General features: G+C 34.2%; 1 protein-coding gene across 2 annotated transcripts in view; it reads left to right on the plus strand.

The window, feature by feature from the left end:
* The window catches only part of LOC111153762 (glutamate ionotropic receptor AMPA type subunit 2), a 151709-nt gene extending 151144 nt beyond the window's left edge, over positions 1-565 (plus strand). For both annotated transcript variants that reach the window (XM_022512987.1, XM_022512997.1), the window contains one exon: positions 1-565. This exon is cut by the window's left edge and continues 922 nt beyond it. The gene's annotated coding sequence lies outside the window, so the exon portion shown is untranslated.
* The last annotated feature ends 15289 nt before the right edge of the window (positions 566-15854 follow it).

The following is a 15854-nucleotide window of genomic DNA, read 5'->3' on the forward strand; positions in this document are numbered from 1 at the left end:
TGTTATCAAATTGCTAGGTTCCCAGAGAAAATTGTCCCTTTTCAGAAGGCCAGGCGGTTTCTAGAGTAGAAACTTGTCCCAAAACAATATCTGAATCTGTTTTTAGTATATCTTACTATATGTAAAGAAATATTTAACATAAAGCATTTAATCTATGTGGATAAATGCTAATAGATTTAAAAAACTAATATTAAAAAACAAATATAATATGTGAGGTTCCATTTATAATGTTTGAGCTTGCAGAAGAGAAGTATTAGTTGCAAATGAAGTTAGGAATGCCTAGAAAGCAGCTTTTTAAATATTTGCCCATGGATCAAAGTCCATAAACTAAATCTAACTTTTTTATTTTCCGAATTATAAGAGCTGTCATAAGCCTTATATATTAAGAATAATTTAAGAACTTTTGAGTCACCTGCAGCATAATTTCTTCCCATTGCCATCAGTAAAAACAACTTTAATATCTTACATTTATACTTACTCCTCAGGTGGAATGGCTCTTTTAATATGCCCAGTTGGGGATAAAACATCACATTTCTATAACTTTTGACTAAAGAGCTTATATTTCTCTAGTTAAAAATTTAAAGGAACTCTCTTTCCCTTCATAAAAGGCCATTTATTTCTCTTAAAGCCCCCTAAAATAAAATTAATTTAGGGTTTTAAACAATTGTTAACATCAAGTAGTAATTTTTAATATTTTTTATTCTCATTATTTCTGCAAGCAAGCCTTTGTGTAGCACTTGGTATCTTCTAAGTGCTATGAAAACAGTTTCATTGATTATGTTTCACAGAAGGGAAGGAGAATGTGTTCAATGAGGGATCGAACATGGTGATATGTAGTATCATGATGTTCTTCACCAAATTTAACGTTCCCGATCACAAATTCCAAGATAATACAATATAATTTCTGTGCATTTCTCCTCATCAGGAATGTTGGAGGTGCATTTTAAGTTTTAATAATTAATGCTAGAATGACCAAATTGCAGACTAATTGTTTCCATATTGTACTTCAAATGAGTTTTTAAAAATGAAAAAGATGACTACACAATCAATGCTATTTATTGTACCTCTGGGCCTACTCTTCTAAAAATTGTAGCTTATCGATTTTTCTCTGTCAAGCTTGAACTAATGTAAATAATTGAATAATGTAAAGTTATATTTTCATGTTTTTATAGATACAACATGACAACAATACATAATGCAAGAATATTTCAACTATGGATAATGTTGATTGGATAATGCACATCTCAGTTACAAAGCAGTAATCATAGTTTAATATCCATGTAACGGTGCATCAATATATTGCTATATAAATATGTCTGTGTGCATATAAGTGAAAAGTGGTCAAACAAGAGTGATGACAGCTGTCTAAAGGTTTTTTTATTCATTTTATATAAAAACTGTTCTGGAAAGACCAAAATGTTTATGAACTATTCTTATGTAAATTTACAACTGTCCTCTACTGTACTTTTTTGTTTACAGTATAGTACCTTATTTTCTGCTGTGTTAAGTGGGTGTCAAACTCCAAGGAGACATACACTTTCTACAACTTCTATTGAAGATATTGGAATTTCCAATTTTTCATGTGTACTATGTCGGAAAATGCTTTTGATTTTATTTTTAAATCTAACATCGGATGGCTTTCTCAGAGTGTTGTAAAAACTTCAATCATACATAAAACATGTTCTTACAAAAGGCAAAGATCTTTATTTTTTTTATTGAATAGTTCTTTAAACTAATCATAGTGAGAAATCAAAAAGTATATTTAAGTTTATTCCGAAACAAACCTGGCTGTTTCTATCAAACAAATACATCTTTGCTCAATTTATAGGTCAACTAAGTACAAATGTAATAGAGTAGAAATAACTTTCTCTTTTTCAGCTAAAATGAGTAACATTTTCAGTATTCCAAGTCTACAATCATTAAGTGCTTTGGGCATATGAAGAACTATGACTGAATTGATCACATTTCTTATTTTTTGGTAGATATCAATGTCCTACATTGCTACCATCAGCCATTACACTGTGTGTTGTAAGATCAGTTGTTTTTACAGTCCTATTAAAGAGCCAGAATGGTGACTTGCTCTACAAATTCCATCAGGGAACGCATTTCCAGGCTTACATGTTTCCAAAAATGTGGTCATTTATTGTTTTACAAGAGTACTAATGAGAAACTTAAACAGTTCTGATTAAGTCTTTTTATAAAGGTGATCATTTCAGTATTTAGGCAGTCCTTTGTACGTAAGTTCTAAAATTATTAAGACATTTTAGTTCTTCGAAATTGCACATTAAAATTTCTTTCAAAAAATTGGTGGGTTTTAATATACTTATTGTTTAATGGATGAGTATGCAAATGCATCTGCTTAAAAATACAGTAATCTTGACTTTCCACTCTGCAAATATGTTAAATATTTTAGTGGTCATGGCAGGAAATTAAGCAAATGCAGACAAGCATTAACAGTATAACAACCCTACAGGATGATCACAACACAACACCTTAACCATACCATTTAAAAAGAACACTTACTGAAACTAATTAGAATTCAGTGTGTTTTCTCCCCTTCTTTCTATCCCCTATCTCATCACATACTAGAGTTATGAATCTAGTAAATTAAAAAAAAAAAACTCAAGAATCACCTCTACCTTGAAATGTATCTGTGGGTTAACTTGTTTTCAGCTGTGTAGAATATATTATCTATTGCACTTTGAGAGCCGTCTAGTCTGTTGTGTAAATTAACTTGTAATTTAGGCAAATAATCTATTTACCTCTAATTTGACTGAAGTAAGTAATGTTTTGACTGACTTAGTTGCATAAATTCTGTCTTATCAATTTTAGTTGATAATATATGCTCTATTAATATACTATGAACTTTGGAGAGTTTATTGGTTAAGTCTCACAAATTTTATATGAGGTCAAAATAAGCTTATTGAAGGAAATAGAAGAATGAGGTATATATATGTTTAAAAGTAAAATAATTTTGTCCAAGGGATTCTAATACTTAAAATTGGTTTATTTTTAAATCACCAACATGAAAGATGGGTAAGTATAAAAAAAAACCATCATGATATTCTGAAAGAAAATCGGGGGATGTATTAAATGGTTTGTGAAAGTTGTAACCAATTTGATTAAAAGGAGGGGTTCATTTCTTACTGTATTGCTTTGACTAGACTATGACACTGGAAATTCGATTAGGTTCTATCAGTAAATTATACTTTCTCTATGTCTATGTTTTCAAATAACACCAGCTCATAGGCAGTATATGGCACTCTAAGTACATGAAGGTTCAAAGATATTTATATAAATATGGTATTCAGGCACAGAGATGAATGCGAATGACCTACTACCTAGTACAAGCAAGGAAGTGCCTGGAGTAAACCTGGATCATAAGAATTTGTGTATACATTTTATATCCTGTCTCTATTCTTTTCCTTCATGCTTTACCATTTTACATTCTCTTCCTGCCCTTAAGTACAACTGCCATTTTTCATATATTACACCTCAGATGGTCCCTCAGTTTTTAGTTTCATTCATCTTGCTTTTTTGCTTTTTCTCCATCATATCCCATCTATTTCTGGCCTGTCTTTAATGAGAGATTTTGCTTGGAGGGCACTTGGAATACAGTTCATTTTGTCAAAGACAGGTCTGACAGTTTCAGAGTCTTCTTAATAGCTGTAATAAATGACTAAGAATTTCTCCAATGAAATAAAAATTTCCTGCAAAGCTCTATTTCTGCATGACTCACATATTCTTACCCAATAATTGTAAATGTGCGATATTCCTCCATGTACTTAAAGAGTCACACAATTTATAGACATTTTGTAGGAAGTGGGAGGCTCTTCAATGGAGCAGGAAGAGCGGGAACTCTATTTTTAATATATGTGCTCATCAGAATCTCTTTTTAAAGTCACTTTACAATGAGCACAAGCCAATTGTTTATTTTAATTCCTCTCTCAAGCACTTCCAGATTATTCTCTAATTGCCTTTTCCCCCCACTAGGTATAAGTCAATTGTGCTATTGTACAGACCAGATTCCTTTACAAATAAGCATAAACTCACTGTTACTTCATTGGGTATGCCTGAATTCGCTGAATGAATTTGGTCATTTTTCTTTCTTTTTTTTTTTCCTTTCAGGTTAATGTGCCAATTTCATTTTATTGTAAATTGGAATGTGGGGGAGTGGATTAAGCACTTGGGAGGGAGTCAAAACCAGGATTCTAGCTTTATCTCTCCTTGTTTCACGCCTCCCTTTGTCTCTGTCTTCTCAACTGGAGTATGTGGATACTAGGACTATCTCATGACAATGATGCAAGGAGATTTAATATAATTTAAAACATAATGTAACATTGTGTCTTCTTTAAAAAATGGCTTGAAGGAGTAAGTTTGTGCATTGGAGTGCCAATTGATGTAGAAAGGTTTTTGGCATTATTTACAAATTTGTTTCCTCATCTCAAACCATTAGAAAAGCCGTTCTGTCCTCTAAATTTCAGTCATTCAGCTACTGGTTCATTCTAAGAAAAAACATTTATTTAATGTGTCCTGAATAAACATAAACTGAAGGTAAGGGCTAAATTTGAAACCTGTATTCTAAGGACTAAGTATTATATGTTCTTTAAAGCATGCAGTTCTTTGATCCTGCCCACTTAGAAATACTATTGTCAGTATATGGATGACTCTGTGACATTCAAGAGTTCTATATTTCTGTCCCAACAATTTTCAACCAAGGCATTCAAATGTTAATTAAGAGTACATATCTGATAATATTTATCAACAACATCTATAAATATAGACTCATATTTTTCTCTCTCTCAAAATTTAGATTGTGTAAATTTTGCTTGTCTGTAAATTTATTTGACATCTGATCAGTAGCTCTGTTTTCAAAGACTCAGATTAAATCCGTTAACAAATTGCACAGTTTGGTAATTTTAAATTGTTGCCATCTGCATGGCTTACATATATCTACAATCTGTTTCTTTAGATAAGAGTTTAATTCAAATAACACTCAACATATTTTGGTCAGCAGCGAAACAGTATCTTACAATCAAACTGTAGCAAAAATTTTAAAAAAGTATTTTTAAAACAAGCTCATAATTTCTTAATGATGGGCCTACCAACTGAGAATTTATTCATGAAAATTCTTAAAATGAAAGTCACTATCATTTAAAAAAATTTACTTAAACATTTCCATTAAATTATACCCAAATTAAAAAAGGATATTTAATTTCAAATGGAAAGCATTTTGAAGGAATTTACACTTTCATTGGGTTTCCTAAACCAAAGAAAAATGCATTTTACATTTAGGAATTCATACATTATAGACATGCTATTTTAAGTATCCCCCATCATATTGCCAATATTAATAGGTAAGGAAGTCCATTTGGTAAGAATTGTAATAAAAATTGATTATAAGTTAACTTGAGCATATTTTCCATGCCTTTTTTTTTTGGCTCATTATAATGTAATTTAGAAGGTTTTTATGTAAAAATCACTTTTACCCCCAACATCTCATGGTCAAGAATTTTGTGTTAAAAAAATCTTGTGCTTCTTATAATTTTAAGCTATTGATATATTTGAACCATATCTAAAAACACTTTTGTGTAAATATTTACAGATTTAAAAGGATATAACCTCATAAAAATGATCAGTGAGGTTCTTAAAATACTTATGAAAATGGAAATCTGTAGTATTATAAACTGCCTTCTCTCCCTCCCCAAATTTTATTTGGTTTGGCTTGTTATCTCAACTGATCAGAGGACAATTTTACTGAAGTCTAAGTCATGAGTTACAAGCATATGTAACCACTAATTTTACCTGATTCTGAAATAATAGACAACATATCAGTCTTTACATATTCTTCTTGCAAATATGTGCCTTAGTTCTCAGTGAGGGTTAATATGGATAAGCAGTGTGAAGTTGTCATCTTTATTTGGGGTTCATTTTAAATTAAAATGCATTCTCAGATTTATAACTATATTTAGTCTGTATTGTAAAAGCCTTTCAGGTCTGTTTTATGTGCATTATCTTGTCAGCTATTTGTGTTAAAGAGATAAACATGTCTTTGTTCATTTTTATTTAATGTTGTTTATGTTTCTGTGCGTGTGTATGTTCATGTGTGTATTAAAAGAAATTCCACATCCTCTGTGGTATTTATTCTACTAATTATTTATAACACTGCTGAGATACCTTCTAAGTTTTTCCATTAAAAAATATTACATGGATCACTGTAATTATAGAGATTTAAAAAGGGTTTAAAAAATTAAGCAACTATTTAGGTAGAACATATAAGAGTCAAAATGACTAAACCCAAGCACAAAATTATACCTTCAAATATCTTTTTATAATTTGAAATTTATTTTCAAGTATTTGGTTTTTCAAAATTCATTTTCCAAGATGTGTACTTCATAATTAGTTGTAAAACCACCTCTACAAAGGAAAGAAGTTGGAGTCACATTTACACCATGTGTCATCAGCATTTTCATCAAAATACAACAATTAATAACAACAACAAAAATGGGGAATAAAATTGTGCTTCAATATCTAGAAATGGTTTTCTGGAGATGGGAAAAAGCATATATCTCAACTATCTGATAGTTTCCAACATCAAAGGATAACTAGTTACCAATATAGTTTTCAGTGTCATGATTATCTTCAGGACACTCATTTCCTTGACTGAGGCATAGAGAAGTTAAGTCATAGGTCAACTGTTTACAGCTGGGAAAGGCCAAGTCAAGATTATAACCAGGGGTGAGTCCCAATTCCAGCCCTATTTCCTAGCTCTCCCTGCCCTTTACCACAGTGGATCTCTTTAGTTCTCAAACAGCTATATATAAGAAAAATAGGAGGCCTCTGCCAAGAAGGACACTTTTATTTTTTCCATAACTAATGGTGTAACTTTTGAATTAGGATGCACTTTTGGGATTGAATTTGTATGCAGAAATTTTCAAGCTCCCATTGGGGTAGATGACATAAAACTGACCAGAGAAACAGAATGACACTTGATAATAATACAATTTTAAATGTTGTTATACATTTTTAAGCAAGCATTTGCATTTATTTTTCTTGGTGTCTTAAATATTTATGAGGAAAACAAAATCATGCAATCTAATAATAGGTAAACAAACATACATGGCCATCTTTGCTTATTGGTTGTCCCAAGACCAATTTTGAAAAAGGTGGGATTATAAATACAAACACAAGCTGCCATTATTACATATTAACTTGCTTCCAGAAAATGTGAAAATATTTTGCATGTAAAAATTTTAAGAAGTGGTTAAAATTATAGACTGAGTATATGCCCGATATACATTTTAATGTTTATTTTTAATATGTTTATAAAGAGTGATTTTTTAGCTCTATATTAGTTATAAAATACTAATATCTGGGTTTGTAGTTTATATAAAACTTCTGCATATAAAAATTTAGTAGTACTGTATAGCAATGTATAAATTTTAAAACATTTCCATGTTTGGTTCTCAGGTTTATCTTCATTACTTACACATTATCACATCATGCCTATTAACATGCTGTCTTTCCAAATACAATGGCAAAACAAGAAAACATTTTAAAGCACAAAATTGATCATTTATGCCTGAAAAACATCCATAATTTGCTATTTTCACTTTTTCTGTTTTATCTTTGTTTTCCATAATGTGTCCTATCCATTTGGCCAGCTCTCACTCACAGGCATCCACATGATAATGATTCCCTTTTTATTTCCCCTTCTCTACTAATAAAGCTCAACAAAAATACATAATTTGGCATAAGCCTAGTAATCTTTCAAGTAGCATGTGAAAGATGGTCTTTTCTTATAAAACCTAACCTGGATCTCCCTACCCCCTGCACCCCAAGCAAAGCTGATTAAGTACTTTGTGTGTGCAAATGCTGTACCTAGTAAACATCTCTCTGATCCAACAATGATGCTATATTTTCAGTGATTTGCTTAAACATTTATTTCCATTATTATAGCATAAGCTTCCTGAAGACAGGGAATAAATATGTTTTATTCATCCTTGAGTATTTAATGCTTCTGCAAAGTAATAATAATAATAATAGCTCATACTTACAAAGCACATATTATGTGCAAGGCATCATTCAGTGAAGTTCACACTCTAGTCATAACCCTCATTTTACAAACAAGGATTGTGAGGCACAAGGACACGGAGCAGTAAAATAATTTGTTCCGACTCATGGAGCTGGTAAGAGGTAGAAGCAGGTTTCATATCAGGGCATGATTGTGTCAGAGTTAGCACTTGTAACTCTCACATGGGAAAATCCAGGTCACCAGATGATGCTCAGTGATACAAATGGAGTCTAAATTTTTTTAAAATGAATTAAGAGAAAAAATGAATTGAGGATTGGACTCACCAAGCAGCCATACAAATGCCGGGAGCTCAGATGTATAATGAATACTCAAATATCACTGGACATATAATGAAGTGGAGAAAACGGTATTTAGTGCAGTCCCCATGGGACAGTGGTATGTGTAGACAAAAGGCTACTGTACTTAGTCACTTAGGCTAGAGCTCCATGACAGATGCCCTCCAGTAATAATAGACAACTGCCTCGCTACTGTCAAAAGAGGGTACATCACATTGGCTGAGTTTGGAGCCAGAGCAGAAATTACTAAGAAAATGAAGGCAAAGTTCAACATAAATCAGCCTCTTCTCCAAAGAAACTTTTTATAGCACATTATTTTTACATAATGTGTTTTTCTTCAAGTCGTATTTTATGACCAGCCCTGCAAATATCTAAATCAATAGAAATGTTTTGTTTAGCAATCTCTATAGTGACTTTCTTTTAAAAAGGCCCACATTATTTCAATTTCTTTTTATCTCCTCACTGAATAAACCCTACTATCCACAATATGAATATAAATATTCCTGAGAGATTTCCCTTCTATCTCAATTTTTCTCCAATTATTCTCTCTCACTCTAGGGAAACTCAATTTTCATTATAGATTTAATCATCATCTCTATACTGGGTTTTCCCAAATGTGTGTGGATAACCCTGATCTCTTTCCTTCATTCTAGACCTATATATTCTGCTCTCTAGTAGACTTCTTAATATTAATATCACCAATATTATTAAAATAATGGCTAATCCAGGACACCTAGGTGGCACAGTCAGTTAAGTGCCTCACTCTTGGTTTCAGCTCAGGTCATGATCTCAGGGTCTTGGAATTGAGTGCTGCATCAGCCTCTGACCTCAGTGAGAAGCCTGTTAAATTCTCTCTCTCTCTTTCTCAAATAAATACATAAATCTTAGAAAAAATGGCTAATATCCATTGAATATTCATTGCCAGTCATAATTTTAACATTTCACATAGATCTATGCTTTTAATACCAGGATCTTATGAGTCTGATACTGTTAGAACTACTGTGCCTTAATGAAATAGGGGCAAAAGAGATTTCAAAACTTGCCCTAAGCCTCTGCTACAGCTAGAAATTCCCATAGACACTTCAATTTGAACAAATTCGAAACTGAATTTATCTTTCCAGCAAAAATTTTTCCTCCCTTCAGTAAATCTGTTTGTGGTTACATTTGGCTCTTAGGTTACTATTGTAAATGTGAACCTTCGTATACATAGAAAAAATATAAATAACATTTTCACCATCTTTGTAAATGTAGGAGAAACTCTTTTACAGCCACTCTTTGCCCCTTCACAATCACAATTATGAACACATACAACTATTAATCAAGGTATTTTGGACAACTACTAATCTGATAGGCAAAAAAAAAAAAAAAATCCCCAAACAATCCTTATGTTTTCATTCCTGAAATTGTAATTCATTTCATTTTAACAGTTAAGTGCTGTTCCTTCTGTTATAATCACACCTAGAATATCTTCTATCAGAGTCCCTGAGGGCTTAAGTTAACTGTCTATGCATTCACTTAATTGTACATTTATTTATTCAGTGAGTATTTATTGAACATATGTGACAGATTCCATATACAATAATACATGGTGCTTCTGTTATGTTTCATCTATCTTACATGAAAAAGCAAATTGTTCAAGATGTTCTTCAAATTTCTTGTCTCTTACACGTCTCATCCCTCTGTTGTCTCCTTATTATATTCCTAACTCTTCAGAGATGTGGATTAAAATTACTTGTTAATTCACCCAACAAATATGTATTGAACACCTACTCATGTGAGAGGCATTTGTACTATACTATGATGGTAAGTGTTGAATAAAACACAGAGTCCTTGCCCTTTAGAATTCCTGGTAGGACAGATAAGAGAAATTTTGCACAAGTGGTCACCAGAAGAGCTGAGTTATGAAGAAACGTGGACTGTGGGGACAAGGTGGGCCTACTCTAGTTTCATTTCAGGCAGAAGAGACAGTGCACCTCTTGCAAACCAGAAAATGACAGATAAGTCTGGAATATAGCACACTGGGGGAAGTAGACTAGAATGATCTCTCTCTTGCTTACCAGCGTCAGCATGCTCTCTCTATCGTATACCGCTCGGTAACTTCTGGAGTATTTCGTTTAGAAGCTACCCCCCAGGAAGGGCCGTGCTGCCCGTCCTTTCCAGAACTTGGTGCATGCTTGAACCAAGTGACATTCATAGCTACTTAGAGCAATCCTGTTAGCATCCATGCTACGAGCGTGACGAAGTAACGAAACGTTCCCGTGTTCTGGAAGCTAGGAAGTATCAGCACCAGAACTACCAGAGCCAGCTGTTTGCCTTCCAGCCCCGGATCTTTATGGGTATCCTGCTGCTCTCCTCTCCAGTTAGCACAAATTCGTGTGGTTAGAGCCCTGTCCTCGGGCTCCTAGTCAGGTCAGAAAATGACTTGCGCATGCGCTTCTTCATTGCCGGGTTCTGTTTCCCCTGGAATAGATTGCTGTACGCCAGACCCAGTTGAAATGAATCTTGGTGAATTCATGAATGAAGTCTCAATGAATTTTCCTCGTTGTTCTTAAAAAGATCAAATGAATCTTGCACCTTCTCCTTTGGTAATAAACGTATCTTTGATTGAGTTTTTGAACAGAGATGATTTCTGCTCTCTCGAGTTGATTTTAGCAAAGCGAATTTTGAATGAAATGCATTTCTGAAAATATGAACTCCTGGAGGAGCCTCTAGAAAAATCTTGTGAAAGTAATATTTAAAAGCATAAGCACATTAAGAGGGTTTGACTGTTCAAGTATTTTTCTGATCTCCCTATTTCTCAAGCCTTCCCCCAGGTACTGTACCACCACTCCTGTCCTCAGTCCTTGCCCTCTGTCTCTTTTCTCCAGTGGTAATTGTCTTTGCCATTGAAACATAGGATTTAGGCCATAATAATCCATGCAAAAGACATAACCTTTGTGTGCATAAAGTAATGAAAATAGGTTGCTGCCTACTGGGGGAGACAGACAAATGTGAAAAGATAATTATAATGCATTTTAGGCTATCCTCATTCATCTAATATTTATTGCACACCTATTAGTACTAGGTATCATTCCAAGTGCTGGAACATGGAGGTGAACAAAAATCTTGTTGAGATAAATCTTTATTTTCATCATCGAGTTTACTCACTTTTAAGAGGGACTGGAAATGAACAAATAAATATAGGCAATTAAATATCAGGTTGTGATGAATGATATGAAGTAAAATAAAGCAAGGTAAAAAGAAGGGAGAATGTTAGAGGGTGTTATTTTTGATAGGGAGGGCATGTCATCCCTGAGATTTAGGTAAAATCTAAATCTCATTTCATAAATGAAATAAGAAAGTATTGCAAAGATCTAGGTGAAGAGGTGTAAGCAGAGACATCTGGAAACAGGAAGTGAGGCTGCAAGAGCTTAGAAAATTCAGGAAACACTGGGAAAAGAGGTGTGCATACAGTAGGCTGGGAAACAGTAGTTAGAAATGGGATCATGTGTAATAATGGTCCAGACCTTTTAGAGTTTGGGGGTCATGTGAGTAACTTTGGATTTTGATCAAGTGTGATGGATCAGAGAAATGACATGACCAAATTTGTGCATTAAAATTGACTATTAACATCGGCTCGAAAATAGTAACTAACTGCTAATGATGTGCCAACTCTATGGAAAGTATTTTATCTTGAATACCTTATGTCATACTCACATCAAATCTTTGAGCTATTTATTTTATTTTCCTTATTTAACAAATGAGGAAACAGGAGCAGAAATTGTCTCTCACATGGTCCAGAGCTGGTGATTGAAACTGTTGAGTCTGACAGTAGATTTAGAGGAGTCTGAGCAGAAGTAGGCAGACCAGTTAGAAGCTGGGCTGAGAGACCGGGTGAGCCATGACACTTTGCAGTGATGTGAGATGTGAGTGAACTAGGAATATACTTTGAAGATAAAGCCTCAGGGTGCCTGGGTGGCTCAGTGGGTTAAGCCTCTGCCTTCGACTTGGGTCATGGTCTCAGGGTCCTGGGATCAAGCCTCGCATTGGGCTCTCTGCTCAGCAGGAGGCCTGTTCCCTCTCTCTGCCTGCCTCTCTGCCTACTTGTGATCTCTCTCTCTGTCAAATAAATAAATAAAACTAAAAAGAAAATAATCTAAAAGCCTCAAGGTGTGATGATGGATTATAAGTGAGAGCATTAACTTAGCTCTCAGAGGTGAGTGGTGGTGGTGGTACTATTTACCAAGGCTGGGAATGAGAGGGGTGTGAGCAGGGCTTTTTGCTGTTGTTGTTGGTTTCCTTGTTTCATTGCTTAATTTTGGTTATTGGATGGAGTGGAAAATCAAGAAGTTTATTTTGGTCATAGGAGTTTGAAATACCTATTTAGACCTCCACATGGGACGGTCAAGTGAGCATTTGGATATATTCATGTTGAGATACACAATTTAGGATTGTCTATTAGCTAAGAGATTGCACTTAAAGCTATAGGTGTGGATGAAATAATCCCAGAAAGGTCTAAGTGTTGAGTCTTGGACCTCCAATGTTTAGAAGTAGGAATTTAAGCATGATTAGTGAAGACGACTGAGGAGCAGCCAGTGAAGATGGATAACATTGGGAAGGCTATTGTCCTATAAGTAGTCCTATTAAGGGAGTATCAGAAAGAATGGTGCTTATGGAATCCCTATAGCAGAAGACACCTAAAATGAATCAGATGAATAGAAGCTGGTAACACAGAGAAAGAGGCAAATTTAGTATACCCTTAGATGTCTTTACAAACAACAAATTAATGCATATTGGATATCATGCTTTCATTAGTCAGTACAAAAAAAAAGTGTATAAAGGTACAGTATAGGAATTCACAACTAAAAGGTTCAAGAAAACTTTGCTTACTATAATGGCATCATAGTCATGGAAACAGAGGTGCTTTGAAAAATCCCAATTTCTTACATTAATGAGATACCAGGAGTGCACATTTTGAAGCCCACCAGAATTAGAGGGGGTGCCTTGTTACTTATGTTTCTGGATGGAATCACACTGGTTTGAAGTGTTTTGTTGGCTGCATATTAGCACGAGAGCACTAAGCAATAAAAATGAGATTCAATCATCCTGACAATTGTTAAGCTGAGTATTTGTGACAATTCTAAGGAAGAGAGGGCAAATCCTGATTAACAGCATGAACTTTGGAAGCAGACACAACAGGTTCAAATCAAATCGGTGCTCTACCAACTATTATGTGTTAACTGGAAGTTCATTTAATCTACTCATTCTTAACACATCAGGAAAATATAGATAGAAACAGTAGGGTTTTTTTTTTTGAATGACAAAATTACATGATATACAAAACAGAGCTTAGCCCAAGGTGGGAGCAACGTATATTACCTTGTATCATACCATGTCAGTTTCTAATACGAGCATTTCTTTGACTCACTATTCTGTGGAAATATTACAGAAAGGCTTAGGAATGAATATGTTTACATATTATTTTCCTATTATCACTAGATGTAAAGGCTATCTCTAAATGTAAGATATTACTAATGCTGCTCCAAAATATAATTTTATGAAATCATTGTCTGCATCTCTATTGGTATTTCTTTATAAGCTTAATTTCTTTTCTTCTATTATAGACTATTATTTATAGTTCATGAAAACAAATTATGATTTCACAGTAATAGCTATGGGTTTATCTCATTCATTTACTGATTTTTCTACCCAACATTTACTGCAAGAAATCATAAATCATTATAATGTTCCTTTGTGCTATAATTTTCCTTAAATTAATAGAGATAAGGAAAGGGAAAATCAAGTGCAGCCTGAAAACTTTTTCTAAAACAGCATTTTTTTTTTTAAAGATTTTATTTATTTATTTGACAGGCCGAGATCACAAGTAGGCAGACAGGCAGGCAGAGAGAGAGGAAGGGAAGCAGGCTCCCTGCTGAGCAGAGAGCCCGATGCGGAGCTCAATCCCAGGACCCTGAGATCATGACCTGAGCCGAAGGCAGAGGCTTAACCCACTGAGCCACCCAGGTGCCCCTAAAACAGCATCTTGAAGACATCTTCATGAAGCTGTTTTAGCCTACACAAGAATTTACTTATGCCAGAGGAAATCTCCCCACTATGCATATTATGGAGTATCATATATACTGATTCTTTTTCCTTTGGGTAAACATAATATTATTTAGGGCTTATATTATGAAAATATGTTTTTTCTAGTTAATGATTATTGGTGTTTTAGGGGAGCTATGGTATAAAGAACATAGAGACTTCCTTTTTCTTGCTGAACTAAAATTGAATGAATGATCTCAGGCAGCTGTTAAATCAGAACTTTAATAAGCAAAACGGCATCAGTTATAAAAAGTATAAAAAGTGTTTTTCATTGATTGCTTTCTTTTCTTTCTTTCTTTCTTCCTTTTTTAAATATTTTATTTATTTATTTGACAGACAGAGATCACAAGTAGTCAGAGAGACAGGCAGAGAGAAAGGAAGAAGGAGGCTCCCTGCCAGAGAGCCTGATGCAGGGATTGATCCCAGAACCCTGGGATCACGCCCTGAGCCAAAGACAGAGGCTTTAACCAATTGAACCACCCAGGCATCCCTCTTTTTTCCTTCTTTTCTTTCTTTCTCACTCTCTCTTTCTGTCCTCTCTTTCTCTCTCTCTCCTTGTCTCTTTTTTTCTTTCTTGCCAAAGATAATTTAATCAGACTTGCATGTGTTGCAGGTGAAGTGTCTCTCTGAATTGCTTCCGAAGTCACACCACCGTTGAGCTTCCCCTCTGCTTGTGTCTCAGAATGGAAAAACAAGAAATGTGTGCTGTAGGCCTGACTCTAGGATTCTGACATGATTGTTGCTTCCCCAGACCAACGTGGTCTACGAGAGACAGCCTCTACATACCACTCTTCCTTTCTGTTTTTATTTGAAGCCCTGAAAGGAAGCTTCATAGAGAGGCAATATAACTACCATTAATGGTATAGAATTTACCTATAGCAGATATCAGATATTGCTCTTATAACCTAAAGTCCTCAGGAATAGGAATAAATATTAGCTCTTTAGTCGAGCATGCATGTAGAAAATTTTAAACCCATACTAACAATAGAAAAAAAAATAATTCTCTTAAAAGAATATCTATCTTCTACTAAAAACAAAACGTACAACCAACTGAAAATCAGGTTTTCTCTAAGTCCATTTTCTAAATATTGTACAGTGAGTGAAAATCTGTGGGGAAACAATTCTGTCTTCAAGTATTTTAATGGTTTTATACAGCTGAGGGATTATATCTTATGTGAATGTTCTAACAGCACAAATGAGGAAGTCAGAAGGCAGATTTTGGCAACAACTTATAAAAATGATGCCACATCTAATGGTCTGTCACAAGTTCCCCACAAATTGAAATTCTCAAGAATGACCCACTTGTACTTGCTTGGTAGAATGAACCACTGTGTTGGGTGAATTACTGAACAAGCAAATGTCAGATACTTCTGCTAATTTTAGTGTTTGCATACTAGATGCTC

This window comes from Enhydra lutris, unplaced genomic scaffold, assembly GCF_002288905.1.
Source record: "Enhydra lutris kenyoni isolate GAN:26980312 unplaced genomic scaffold, ASM228890v2 scaffoldscaffold3, whole genome shotgun sequence".
In the NCBI taxonomy this organism is placed as follows: Eukaryota; Metazoa; Chordata; class Mammalia; order Carnivora; family Mustelidae; genus Enhydra; species Enhydra lutris.